This window comes from Arvicola amphibius, chromosome X (genome assembly GCF_903992535.2).
Source record: "Arvicola amphibius chromosome X, mArvAmp1.2, whole genome shotgun sequence".
Lineage (NCBI taxonomy): Eukaryota > Metazoa > Chordata > Mammalia > Rodentia > Cricetidae > Arvicola > Arvicola amphibius.
This window is the reverse complement of record NC_052065.1, coordinates 117018020-117033034: the sequence shown is the minus strand read 5'-3', so window position 1 is coordinate 117033034 and position 15015 is coordinate 117018020. Positions and strand designations below refer to the sequence as shown.

Genomic DNA, 15015 nt, shown 5'->3' with positions numbered 1-15015 from the left:
GACACAGGTGGTTACTAATATTTTTTTGTAACTGTGGAAGTTTGCTTTGTTGCCAAGTATATGGTCAATTTTCGAAAAGGTTCCATGAGCCGCAGAGAAGAAGGTATATTCTTTCCTATTTGGGTGGAATGTTCTATAGATGTCTGTTAAGTCCATTTGGTTCATTACCTCCATTAAGTCTTTCAATTCTCTGTTAGGTTTCTGTCTGATTGACCTGTCCATTGGTGAGAGAGGAGTGTTGAAGTCTCCAACTATTAGTGTGTGTGGTTTGATGGCTGCCTTGAGTTCTAGAAGTGTTTCTTTTACATAAGTGGGAGCTTTTATATTAGGGGCATAGATATTCAGGATTGAGACTTCATTCTGAAGGATTTTTCCTGTTATGAGTATAAAGTGTCCCTTTCCATCTCTTCTGATTGATTTTAGTTTGAAGTCAACTTTGTTGGAAATTAGTATGGCCACACCCGCTTGTTTCTTAGGGCCATTTGCTTGATAAACCTTTTCCCAACCCTTTACTCTGAGTAGGTGCCTGTCTTTGTGGTTGAGGTGTGTTTCTTGTAAACAGCAAAATGTTGGATTCTGTTTTCGTATCCAGTCTCTTAGCCTGTGCCTTTTTATAGGTGAATTGAGTCCATTGATATTAAGTGATATTAATGACCAGTGGTTGTTAACTTCAGTCATTTTTAGTAGTAGAGTTTGTGTGTTTCCCTTCTTCTAGTTGTGCTGGTGAAGGGTCGCTAGATGCTTGAGTTATTGTCGGCGTTGTTGGACTCCTTGGTTTGTGATTTTCCTTCTATTACTTTCTGCAAGGCTGGATTTGTGGCTGCGTATTGTTTAAATCTGTTTTTGTCCTGGAATATCTTGTTTTCTCCATCAATGGTGAATGCAAGCTTTGCTGGGTATAATAGTCTAGGCTTGCATCCATGTTCCCTAAGTGTCTGTAGCACATCTATCCAAGCTCTTCTGGCTTTCATGGTTTCCATTGAGAAATCAGGTGTAATTCTGATAGGTTTCCCTTTATATGTTACTTGACCTTTTTCCTTTGCAGCTCTTAATATCTGTTCTTTATTCTGTATGTTTTGTGTTTTGATTATTATATGGCGTGGGGATGCTTTCTTTTGATCCAGTCTATTTGGTGTTCTGTAGGCTTCTTGTAAAAACAGTGGTTAGATGCCACGAAGTAGGTGGCAATGCCTTAACCGTATGCGTGTTGTTAGGCCCAAGGGCCTCTTCCATCCTTGTCAAGGGGAGTGCTAACCTTCTCTCCTTTCATACAACACTAGTTTGGGTTTTTTTATGGAAAGTCTTCCTCCTGTTTCAGCTATGAAGGAAAGTTTTGTAGGATATAGTATCTAGGTTGGCTGTCATTGCTTTTCCAAGCTTGAAAGGCATTTTGCCCATGCCTTCCTGCCTTTTACAGTTACTGCTGAGGAATCTGTTAGAGTGATGTTTCATTTGTGCTTTAACAAATAAAGCTTGCCTGAAGATCAGAGGGCAGAGCTAAACCACTAGAGGCCAGGCGGTGGTGGCACACACCTTCAATCCCAGCACTCGGGAGACAGAAGCAGAAGGATCTCTGTGAGTTGAAGGCCACTCTGGGCTACACAAGACTGAATCTGTCTCAAAGAGAAACAGAGCTCACACAAAGGTGATCCCAGCCCTTGGTATCACGTGCCTTTAATCTCAGCACTAGGGAGGTGGAGACAGGAGTGATATGGCTGGGCAGAGAGAGGAACCCAAGGTGGGAGGAGACAGGAGCTCAGATGCAGTCTGAGGTTTGGTAGAGACTTTTGCAGTCTGAGGATGGAGTCTGAGCATGCTCTCTGAGGACAGACAGCATCACCCTTTTGCTCTGAGGATTCAGTAGAGATAAAAGGTCTCTCTAGTGGCTGGCTGCACTGCTTCTCTGGTCTTGAGGTAAGCTTTATTTGTTAAGACACAAACAAAATATCACTTCGAGCTGCTTTCCTCATGGGTTTGTTTTTCTGTGCAGCTTTCAACATTCTTGGTTCTGTGTGCTTAGGTTTATGCCTATAATGCTAGGTGCAGAGGATTTTTTGTTTTGTTTTGCTTTTCATGTTCTTATCTTTTTGCCATTTTATTTTATTTTTAAAAACAGCCTGCTTCTAAACAGACTAGGCTCCCTCAAAGCCAGTTCATGTGGTAGGATCAAAACCCAGTGCCATTGTTGGGAACCATGACTGCTCCTTGGACTGGAAAGGGAGGGGGAGGGGAGGGGAGGGAGGGGAAGGGAAATGGGAGGTGGGGAGGAGGCGGAAATCCCTCCCCCATTCACTGCTTCTCCATTTCTATTCAGAAAAGGGCATGCCTCTCATGAATATCAACAAAACATGGCATATCGAGTTGCAGTAAGACTAAGCACCTCCCCAGGTATTAAGACTGGGCAAGGTGACCCAGTATGAGGAATAGGGTCCCCAAAGCCAGTAAGGGTCAGAGACAGACCCTGATCCCACTCTCACAAGAAGACCAAGGCACACAACTGTCACATATATGCAGAGTGTCTAGGTCATTCCCATGCAGGCTCCCTGGTTGCCAGTTCAGACTCTGTGAGCTCCTATGAGCCCAGGTTAGTTGTTTCTGTGGTTTTTCTTGAGACATCCTTGACCCCTCTGGCTCCTGTAGCCGAAGCTTACATTTGGAGAATCCATGCTGTTATGTTATTGAATGTGCTTTTAACCTTCTACTTTTCCTCTTTCTATGCTCACAGTTCCTAACTTTGCTCTTTAAATGGTGTCCAACGGACCTCACACTTTCAGCTCATGGGATTCATTCTATTTTCATTGCTGTCTTAGATATTTTAATTTGTTTACCTTGTCTCCAGACCCTGATAGTCTGCCTTCCCTTGAGCCATTCTTTTGGTGATTTCTAATTTTTTTTTTTTTTTGATTACTGAGGTTTTCATTTACCAGCTTTCAGAATGACTCTTTTCAAGAATCCCATCTCCTTAGTTCCTCTTCCACAGCACCCTTTGATTCCCTTCTTTCAGCTGGTCATTTGCATTCTCCTTAGAGTCATACCCTTCATCTGTCCTCGCTTTTGATATCCTTGGACATTCTTGTATCTGTTTTGATCCTCCGGCGGGAGTTCATCTATTTCATCGCTGCCTTTGGAATCACTCCTATGGAATTGGTGGTTTTGAAGAAGTCTCGATACCTTGTTTTCCACATTTCGCCTGTCTGTGCTAGGACTTGTGCATCTGTAATAGGTCATTGGTTGGGCTTTTAGCGCTCACATTCTTCCCATCACGATATTTGCAATGCTGAAGTGAGCCTAGATCATAATAGGGCTGAGGTGCAGTTTCTCCCCCACTGGAATGTACTTCCGCATCTAATCCCACATGCTCAGGACCCAGACACAAGCTACAATACCACTTTAAGAGTGCAGTGCTAACTGCAGAAGCAAGAATGTCTGTAAGGACATATGCTTTCACGCTGGGCCTTAGGCTTGTTTTTGGCTTCCTTATTGCCCTTCTCCCACTATCACTTGACAAGGAAACAAAGCTGTGCAACACTGGGGATAGCCAAAACAGATTCTTTTTCTCTTTTAGACCTGAGAAAAAAGTGCACATAACATTAAACTGGACTAAATTCTAGATAGTATAAGGAAATGTGGGGATTTCTAGCCCAGAAGCACGTTCGAGAACAGGTTTGCAATTTATTGAGGGGAAATGTCAGTGTCCAGGGAGCCTTCTGACTAAACTGGTCTAACAGGATTCTTGCTAAAGGCAGGCCAGGGATCAGCACCACCTGGGGGATGGTAAAGGATCCATCTTGATGGAGGAGGATTCATTTGAGGAGAAATTGTGGGAGGGGGTCCCTAGCTAAACCGATTAGCAGGATTCCTGCTTTCAAAAAATAGGCCATACAAAGACAAATCTTACCCATTCAAGTGCAGCTAACATTCCCTTACTGTTTGGTAAGCGATCTCAAATTCTGTATCCATGTCTTGCACAATGAGTCTTTTTCCAAACTCCTCTGCTGTCTAACGTTGGCTTCTCAAACAAGAACCAGGGACTGGAGAGATGGCTCAGAGGGTAAGAGCACTGGCTGCTCTTCCAGAGGTCCCGAGTTCAATTCCCAGCAACCACATGGTGGCTCACAACCTCCTTGCCAGCAGTACATTGTATGCTTAATAAATAAATCTTGCATATCACCATAGAACCTTCATCTGGTAGATGGAGACAGAGACAGAGACCCACATTGGAGCACTGGACTGAGCTCCCAAGGCCCAGATGAAGAACAGAAGGAGGGAGAACACGAGCAAGGAAGTCAGGACCTCGAGGGGTGCATCCACCCACGGAGACAGTGTGACTGATGTAATGGGAGCTCACCAAGGCCAGGTCGACTGGGACTGAACGAGCATGTGATCAAACCGGACTCTCTGAATGTGGCTAACAATGGGGGCTGACTGAGAAGCCAATGATAATGACACAGGATTTTGATTCTACTGCATGTACTGGCTTTGTGGGAACCTAGTCTGTTTGAATGCACACCTTCCTAGACCTGGATGGAGGGGGGAGGGCCTTGGACTTCCCACAGGGCAGGGTACCCTGACTTCTCTTAGGACTGGAGAGGGAGGGGGAGGGGAGGGGGAGGAAAATGGGGGGATGGGAGGAGGCAAAAATTTCTAATAAAAAAAAAAGAACCAACTAAGTCTAGCTGACCTTTCTGAGATCTGGAGGAATGGTCCCACCATAAATGCCTAGCAAAGCGATGGTGAGAAGCACTGACAAGTTGAGATACTTCTAAGCAAAAAAGAGAATAGCCACCCAAATAAAAGATACTTTTAAGGCCAGGATCACGATCATGCTTCTAATCCCATCAAGGAGGAAGCTGAGGCAGCAGGATCACAGATTTGATAGCAGCCTGGGGTATATAGTGAGACCCTGTCTATAACTAAATAAAATAAAATGAACAGTATCTGGGGTTTGAGGATGTAGCTCAGTTGGTGCAGTGCATGCCCAGCATCCAGGAAGCCCTGGGTTCAGTCCCCAGCACAATGCATAAGCCAGGCATGGTGGACACATCAGCAGTTTTAGCATTCAGGAGGTGGATGCAGGAGGATCAGAAGTTGGAAGCCTTCCTCATTTATACAGCAAGATTGAGGGCAGCCTGTGCTATATACAAGTGAACAAAATGATGCTTGTGCCGTGACAGACAAAAACTGCACAAATTCCATTTCTGGCAAGAGCAATCAGGCCTCAAATTCTAGAAGACTGACTATCAGGCAGCTTCTTTCTTCTGCCCATTCTCCAGTCCCCAGCCCCTGCCTATGCCTCTCTCTGCCCCTGTGCCTTTTCCTGCAAGCCCTCCGGACTGACTGCTTAATGACCAGCCTTCAGGTCACCTAGCAGACTGAAAGCCACATTGTAAGAGCAGGCTTCCCTAACAACAGCCTGCAGCCGAGGCATCTGGAAGACCCGGAAAACGGATTGCTGTGGAACATCTCAAGACTCTGATTCAGCAGGCCTGAGAAGGGATATGAGACTTTGCATTCCTAATATGTTCCCAGAGAATTAGTTTTCATATTCTGAAGACCAGATACTGAGAACCGTTGATCAATATTACCTTCGAACTTGATATCCCACCAAAACACTGACTTGTTCCCTGGATTCCAGTGCTTGGTTCTCGTGAGAAAGAATCCAGCTGACCCTATGTGAGGCAGATGTTTATGCTTGTTGCATTTAGTTATACCCGAGGGAGCGGAGTCCTATGGTTTTATAGGACCTATTGCTTCTTTGAGGCTATGGTGTGAGAGACATTTTAAAGAAGGTGGTTCACTGTCACAGCTACTGCCATGGCTGACCTTTTGTTTGTTTATTTTATTTTGCTGAGACGGGGTCTCAAGTAAGTCAGACCAGCATTGGACTCCCTGTGTAACTGACCCTGGCCTTAAAATCCTGATTTTCCTGCCTCTGCCTCTCAAGTGCTGGGATGATAGGTATGGACCACCATGTCCACCATGGTTTCTTTTAAAGCTCTGAAAATCCCCGCAACTGAATTAGTTCTTCATGACCAATGAAAGCTGTGAGACTATGATCACTGTAGACTAGACACCTAGAGCCAGGAATCTCAAAGTGAATCAAAGCTTTATGTCTACCTCTAAATTCATACCCTTTCCCCTTCTAGTAAGTTCCCCCCTCAAACTGTCCAAACTAGAAACTCCATTGGTTTCTCCTCACTGCCTTCACCCTACCAAGTCCTGGTGGTTGTTCTTTCTATGCTTGGTTAGTCTAACCTAACACCAGCCTTCAGTCTGTTCTTCACATAAGTGCCGAATGTTCTACCTGAAGCAGCTTCCTAGGCTTTGCTTGCTGGGTCAGCCACGCTGTGCTTGAGGCAATTGAAATCTGGGTTCATTGTGTTCAGCAGAATCACATACAAGTCTATTTCTATAGCAGTGTTGCCACACACAGATTATCATGGGATGGGAATGTGGTACTACTGGTATATTATTTGCCTAGAAGTACTGCAGGCAGCACGATCGAGAATTTGCCATCATTTTTTTATTCAAGGCTAGCGTTTGATATATGAGATACTGTCTTAGCTTTTAAAATATTTTTATTAAACTAGCCTGTGATGTCTGCTAGGACTTGCCACTGCCTGCTTTAGACTTCCCTCAACAGCAGGCAAAAGCTCGTGTTTTCTAGCATTCACCTTGCTATTTCACGTGCAATAATCATTGCTCATGGTTTCTTTTCTTGCTCAGATGCCTTTCTGCCTAGATAGCATCCTTTGAGACCCAGCTTGAGTCTGTAATCCCATGATAGCTCCCTCATTTGCTCCCACAAGTTGCCACAGTCAATCTTCTCTGACATTCTTAATACTACAAGCATAAATTATCGCTAGATTGATCACACTATATTAAATTGTTTTTGTTTTCCCCTTTAACCCCTTAGATTCTTGCAGACTTGATCTCTGTCTTGACCATGACTATATTTCTACCAGATAGTGTAGTTGATCACAAAGTAGTACCTGGTGCCATAGTAGGGTAGGGGTGCCTGTTGGCAAGCTGGATCCCTGGGACCTACATGGTAGAAGGAGGTGACCACCTCTCACAAGTTGTCCTCGAGGCTCTTTGTGTATACACACACACATACACACACCCACAAAATGAATGTAGTTGACAACAATCTTAAATTGCTACAAAAAGTTTGAGGGTGACAAATTTTTGTTATAAAATCTTCAGGGTGATATCATACAGTTTGGGCAACTATAACCAAAGCCAAAAGCTAGTGGAAAACAGGCAAAGAGTTAAATACACAAACAGCTGCCAATAGACACGGGATAAAGATCAGCATCATTGGATAGTGGGGAAACAAAGACAATAGAAAACAAAACTCGTAGACACAAAGATGGCCAGAGTTCATCAGAAGAAATGGAAAGTGTTGGCAGAGACTTAGGAATGGTAAAGTACAAAAATGTTCCATGCCTCGCTGGTGAGAATTAAATTGATAGCTATGTGGTATAGAAGGTCCTTCTGAGCTGCCCAAGGAACTAACTGGGGGCGTCTCCCTGGAAACCTGGGAACCCCTCTAGGGTCAAGTCTCTTGACAACCCTCAGGTAGCTCCTTAAATTCAGATATATGCTTCCCTGCTCTCATATCCACCCTTCCTATATCCCAAGCACCCCATTCCTCCGAGCTCCCCCCGCTCTCCCCTTCACACTTTTCTCTCCCCATCTTCCCTTGGCCCAGTCTTGCCCAACCCTCAAGTTCCCAATTTTGCCTGGCGATCGTGTCTACTTCCAATATCCAGGAGGATTACTATATCTTTTTTGGGAGTTCACCTTCTTATTATCTTCTCAAGGATCCCAAACTTATAGGCTCGATGTCCTTTAATCATGGCTAGAAACCGAATATGAGTGAGTACATCCCATGTTCATCTTTATGGGTCTGGGTTACCTCACTCAGAATAGTGTTTTCTATTTCCATCCATTTGCCTGCAAAATTCAAGATGTCATTGTTTTTTACCGCTGAGTAGTATTCTAGCATGTATATATTCCACAGTTTCTTCATCCATTCTTCCACTGAAGGGCATCTAGGCTGTCTCCAGGATCTGGCTATTACAAATAAAGGCCAGTTCCTATAGCCATACTGATGAATTTCTTGCATATCACCATAGAACCTCCACCTGACGATAGATGAAGAAAATGACAGAGCCCCACCTTGGAGCACCGGACTGAGCTCCCAAGGTCCTGATGAGGAGCAGAAGGAGAGAGAACATGAGAAAGAAAGTCAGGACCGTGAGGGAACCTCCAGCTGGCGACAGATGGGGAAGGTGACTGAGCCCCACATTGGAGCACTGGACTGAGCTCCCAAGGTCCCGATGAGGAGCAGAAGGAGCGAGAACATGAGGGAGAAAGTCAGGAACGAGAGGGGTGCGTTCACTCATGGAAACGGTGGGACAGAACTAATGGGAGATCACCAACTCCAGTTGGAATGGGACTGATGGATCATGCGACCAAACCCGTCTCTCTGAGTGTGACCAACAGCGGGGGCTGACTGAGAAGCAAAGGACAATGGCTCTGGGCTCTGATTGTTCTTCATGGACGGGCTCTGTGGGAGCCTTCTCAGCTTGGTCGATCACCTTCCTGGACCTGGGGGGAGTTGGGAGGACCTTGGTCTTAGCATAGAGTGGGGAACCCTGATGGCTCCTTGGCCTTGAGAGGGAGGGAGGGGAGGTATGGGTGGAGGGGAGGGGAGGGAAGGGGGAGAAGGAGGGGAGAGAAAGGGGAGAAGGGGGGGAGGGGGGGGGGGAGGAGGAGGGAAGGAGATGGAAATTTTAAAAAAAAAAAAAAAAAAAACCATGAGAAAAAAAAAAGAAAAAAAAAGAAAAAAAAAAAAAAGAAGGTCCTTCTGTATTTGTGTTACTTTCATTGGTTAATAAAGAAACTGCTTTAGGCCTGGTGATAGGGCAGAACTTAAGTAGGTGGGGAGACAGAACTGAATTCTGGGAGGAAGAAAGCAGAGTCAGAGAGAGAGCTGCCATGGAGGTGCCAGGTCACACATGCTAAATCTTTCCCAGTAAGCCACAACCTCGTGGTGAACACAGATTGATAGAAATGGCTTAAATCAAGATGTGAGAGTTAGCCAATAAGAGGCTAGAGCTAACGGCCAAGCAGTGTTTTAATTAATACAGTTTCTGTGTGATTATTTCGGGTGTAAGTTAGCTGGGCGGCCAGAACAAAGGGACCCTCTCTCCTTTCAACAGCCATCGTAGAAAGTAATTTTGTGGTTCTTTGATAAATTAAAAACAGTTGCCATAAAGAATCACCAACCCAATGGAAAGCGGAGTCTCAAAAATACAAGCGTACACCCTCATCCATACCAGTGTTATTCACAACAGCATAAGTGTAACATTGATCCAAGTGTTTGTTTATCGATTGGATGATGGAATACATTAAAATATTATATACATGCATTAGAATATTATTTTCCTATAAAGAGAAGGGAATCCTGCAACACAACATCTTGAGCATATTAAGACTAATTCATTCCTAGTACAGGCTCCTGTATGATTCTGTGTATGGGAGGTACCAGGAATGTTCTAATTCAGAGACACAGAAAGTAGAGTGGTAGTGTCCAGGGTCTAGGAAAGGGGAACTAGGGCTTATGGTTTGATTGAGACAGTTTCTTTCTTCTTTTTTTTTAAATAATCTTTTTTATTTTACATACCAATACCAGTTCCCTTTCCCTCCCCTCCTCCCACTCCCCCTACTTTCCCACTACCCCCCCCCCGAATTGCTCCTCAGAGAGGGTAAGGCCTTCCATGAGGAGTCCACAAATCTTTCACATCACTTGAGGCAGGACCAAGGCCCTCCCCCTGTATCAAGGCTGAGCAAAGTATCCCTCCATAGGGAATGGGCTCCAATAAGCCAGTTCATGCACTAAGGATAAATACTGGTTCCGCTGCTAGTGGCTCACAGACTGCCTAAGCCACACAACTGTCAGTCACAATCAGAGGACCTAGTTTGGTCTTATGCAGGCTCCCCAGCAGTCAGTCTGGAGTCAGTGAGCTCCCACTAGCTCAGGTCAGCTGTTTTCTAGGGGTATCCCCATCTTGGTCTTGACCCCTTTGCTCATATGACCCCTCCTTCCTCTTTTCCACTGGACTCCTGGAGTTTAGCCTAGTGCTTGACTGTGGATCTCTGCATCTGCTTGCATCAGTTGCTGGATGAAGGTTCTATGGTGACAATTAAGGTAGTCACCAATCTGATTACTGGGGAAGATCAGTTCAGGCACCCTCTGCACTATTGCTAGGAGTCTTAGCTGGGGTCATCCTTGCGGATTCTTGGGAATTTCCCTAGTGCCAGGTTTCTGGCTAACCCCATAATGGCTTGCTTTATCAAGATATCTCTTTCCTTGCTCCTCCTCTCCAGGACAGAGATTCAGCCTTGCAAAATATGTAGAGCTCTGGAGGTTGGTGGTGATAATGGCTGCGCAACACAGAGTTCAATACCTCCAGTGCATACTTGAAATGTTAGAGGTCTTTGCCTGTTCCTTTCAACAACTGAAAACTAAAAGCAGGTACCTCCGCTTCTTCTACAGTAAGCTTGGGCATTAGAATTCCACTTTCAAGGCTAGCAGGCGGAATTCCTCTCCATTTCCTTTGGCGATTCAGTTATATCTCCCGGAGCACTTCAAAGACACACAGGGCATTTCACATAGAAGCAATGGGCTTTCCTAACAATTGAACACTCTTCCATTTTATCTTCTTGGTTGTTGAAGGGGTTTTCCAAAACTCTCTCGTATCTGTTTGTTTGTTTTCTGTGTTTCTTTCAAACATTTGCTTCTATTCCCTCCCACTCTTGGACTATCCAGATTAATAACCTAGATAAGGCAATGCTTGAGAAAGCACACAACACACCAAGAGGAGCAACAAAGTGGATGGTAGTTGGCTTCTGTTGTGCCTGGCCCGAAGAGATGGAAAGCAAGGGAAAACAAAGCCTTTGCCTATTCGCATAATCTGAAAGGGGGAAAGGACCTACACCACCGAACAATACACAGACACTATCAGGAAATGATTTTTTTGCGTAAGCAAAATGGGTCGGGGAGATGTGGTACGCTGAAAGTATATAGGGGAGTATTTACGAGAGTTCTGGTTCTAAGTGGTAAAACTCAAAGTGGAGATGATTTAAGGGGGGGGGGCGGGCGGTGGTGGTGCACGCCTTTAATCCCAGCACTCGGGAGGCAGAGGCAGGCGGATCTCTGAGTTCGAGGCCAGCCTGGTCTACAAGAGCTAGTTCCAGGCCAGGCTCTAGAAACTACAGGGAAACCCTGTCTCGAAAAACCAAAAAAAAAAAAAAAAGGGGGGGGGGGGACACTGATTAGGGTGCAGCTCAACGGTAGGGCACTTGTCTAGCAGATGTGATGGCCTGGTGCTACGCCCAGCACTGAAAACGAAGTGTGCATTTGCTAGGTGAGTGAGTGAAATGCCCACGGGCGTTTCTTCTCCTGGCTCAGCTGTCGCTCTTGCTCCAGCTGTGCACTCTTGCTCCAGCTGTGGGGTGAGGAATCGGTGCTCTCCTTTCTCCATCTGCAGTCTCTAGAAGGCCCATCTTCGTGCCTAGCTGATGACCCATCTAGGGGACAGTACTTCATTCCCAAGAGCTCCGGTGTAATTCCTAAGGCTGATTTATTTTAGCCTGGTTTGGGCCACATGCCCATACCTGAAGCTCTAAGATGGAACTTTTAGACTAGCTAGGTTCAAGTTTATATGGAGACTTTGAACCAGAGACCTCTCCCTTCAAACTCCGTAAGTGAATGGAGAACCGGGGGGCGGGGGGAGACAAATGCAGGGAAGAGACAAAGGAAGAGGAGGTCGAGAGGGACATCTCAGAACGTGTTCCTCAAAGGAAAACACACAGCACTGTTCCCACAACTACAGACATAGCTTGGGAAGACAACAGCACTATCTGAAATGAACACTATACCCTTACAAGACGGCCTGGACAACTTACACGAGGTTTCCACCTAATAGACAAGCTTGTCCGAAAGAGGTTCAAATTCATCTATGCCCTGTGCAAAAAGAAACTACCCAACTTCATGGCCCCCACGTGTGTCTAACTTCAAGTGCTAAATCCTTCCGTGTCTTCATGTTTCTCCCGGGTCTTGAGGTAGCTGTCCATGCTACCACATCTGTAGGTGAATGACGTTTTCTCGTAGCCATTTAAAACATCTAGTGTCTCATGTCAAAGATCGGTGGGAAGAACTCGATAAATTAAATAAAAACCATTTGAACATGTGAGAGATAGAGACAGCATGCAAGACCTCACGATGGGTATCAGAGCAACCCCCATATACTAGGCATGAGGGGTTAGAACCGTGACTTAGCAATGGAGCGAGGTCTTGGAAGATTAGCTCTTTGTCCCACATTCTGTTCTCTGAGCTCACCTCCCACCACAGTTTGCCCTACTTAGCTGGTCCTAAAAGGGACGTTACAGTTTACCCCTCTGGGGACACCATTATTTCAGCAACTCCCTTCCTGTAGATAGGAGATAAGTGCCTTCGGGACTGTCCTAAGGGTTGGAAAATCACATGTTTTTTGGGACCATGCTTAAAGTTTTTTAGGCAACGCAAACTCTCTAACTTCCATTCTGTAGGGAACTTCTTAGCATTCACTTTATGGCTCTAAGAACAAGAAATGAGCAATGGCTTACCTGTCGTCAAAGTTTCTTTTTATAAAAGTATGTATACTTATAAAATAGAGAGCTATTAGGAAATGCACAGCTTCCTTTTCGCTCTCTGCTCTGGTATCCCTAAGGTAGAACCCTTCTCCTCGTGTCTTGAGATGGTTGATAAAACGACTATTACGTCTACATTCCAGGCAAAAGAATGGGGAAAGGATTAAAAAAGGCCTATTTCCTCCTCTTGGGGTGCTCACAAAGGCCGGTCAAATACTCTTGCCTAGTTTTATGGAGAGGAACATGGAGGCATCAGCATGATTCAAACTAAGCAAGTTTAGGGAATGTGGTATAGTTGGTTTTTTCCAAGTGGCAATTAATTGGGTTTCTGGGGAGAGAGAGAGAGAGAGAGAGAGAGAGAGAGAGAGAGAGAGAGAGAGAGAGAGAGAGAGAGAGAGAGAGAGAGAATAGCTATGGAGGAAAACTATTAGACTTCAAGCACGCACACACACAATTAATTCATGTTCCACTTTCTTAGGTGGCAGTGGAAGGAAGATGTGCCATGAAGTCAGAGCCTTAGATTATCACCCAATCTAACAGGCAACAGGCCTGAGAACTCTTCCCAGATACCCAGGTTCCACACATATGACTCTAATGGCTATTGTATATTGGTCATTACAAACTTCTACTACAACAGGGAAACACAGATGGTGTGAAGTGTTGGCCCTCCTTTGGTAGAGGTAGATGTTCCAAGCATGTGTGAACAAGGAAGCTTTCTCAGGATTATGCTATCTTTATCATGGAGCTTTTAGGTTTTCTTTCTTTCTCTCTCTCTCTCTCTCTCTCTCTCTCTCTCTCTCTCTCTCTCTCTCTTTCTTTCTTTCTTTGTTAACGCTAAGTTTTGCTTTGTATAACCCAAACTGGTATTCTCCCAGGATTCTCCCATCTCCACCTTTTGAGTGGTGAGATTACAGGCATTTACCACCACCCTCTGCTAATCACTATGACACCTTATTCTTCATTTGTTTGTTTGTTTTCTCCAGGGCCTAAAGCATGCTAGGCAAGTGTTTAGCCCATGGAGGCTGTCTTCCTGTACAAGCTTCATAATATGCTTCCAGCTCATTTGAAGTTGCTGAGAGCGGCATAAAGGGCCACTCAACAGAGTATAATCTCTTCCTACCCCTGGGTCTCAGATCTGCTCACTTCAGCCACAGTTTCCCTCCTTTGGGGTAGGTGATTAGTAGAGGCTGCACGGAATGGGCCTCAGCAGGCCTACGTGTTTAAAAGTCACCTAAAGCTCTACTAAGTCTTGACGTGTCAGACCTGCATCCGTCAGTTAGGGCCACAGGCTGTGCCTCTGGGTGCTCTGAGCACGTCCTACGCAGAAGGAATGAAGTCAGAAGGTGATTCCAAGATAAGTCAACTCCATATGGCCACTTAAGGAAAATATCTTGGGGCTGAAGGGACGGCTCCGTAGCTAAGAGCACATGCTGTTCCGGCAGAGGATCTGGGTTCAGTTTCCAGAGCTACGTGGTAGACATATTGTCCCCACCCTGTGTTGCAGGAGCTCTGTTATGCTATCTGAGCTCCTTAGGCACCATGCACAAATGTGGTACAGATACCTACATGCAGGCAAAACAATCATACACACGTAAAATAAAATAAACAAACCTATTGTTAAGAAAAAAAAAGTCAAGCTAGGAAAGAAGCTCAGTTGGGAAAACACTTCCATATATGAAGCCCTGAGTTCCATCCCTAGCACCACAGAAGCCAGGTGCGGTGACACGTACTGTCCTCCTAACACTTGGGGAGCAGACACAAGAGGATCAGAAGTTCAAAGTCATCCTTGGCAATACAGTAAGTTTAAGGCTAGTCGAAACTATGTGAGACTACAATTCAAAGAAACAAAACCATAAAAACACAACTTTCCCAGCAAGATTTCCCAGTACCCTACTTTGGGAAGGTGATGCAGAAAGATCGTGAGTTTGAAGTCAGTCTGGGACACAGAATGAGATTCTATCAAAAACCAAAGGACTGGAGATATGACTGAGTGGTTAAGAGTACTTACTGCTCTTCTGAGGACCTAGGGTCCTTTGGTGGTTCGCAACCACCATTAATTCCATTTCGGGGGGCCTCCTTAGGCACCAGATAAGCACAGCTTCACAGACATAGATGACGGCAAATGCTCATGCATAATACAAAAATAAAATAGTATTAAAATAAAATTTTAAAATAAAACTTCTATGGAAAAAAATACTTTAAATACTTTAATTAAAAAAAAATTCCCAGGCGCTCAACCAGAAAGTGAATGGAGAGTGGGTTACCAGAGTTCTATGGGACTGTGAAGGAGTCAAATTACATTAGCAGCTCCAA

General features: G+C 45.0%; 1 non-coding gene across 1 annotated transcript; it reads right to left on the bottom strand.

The window, feature by feature from the left end:
* Positions 1-1151: 1151 nt before the first annotated feature.
* LOC119805648 lies at positions 1152-1277 on the bottom strand. The gene has a single exon (XR_005283962.1). It is a non-coding gene; the product is annotated as a U6atac minor spliceosomal RNA (small nuclear RNA).
* Positions 1278-15015: the final 13738 nt, after the last annotated feature.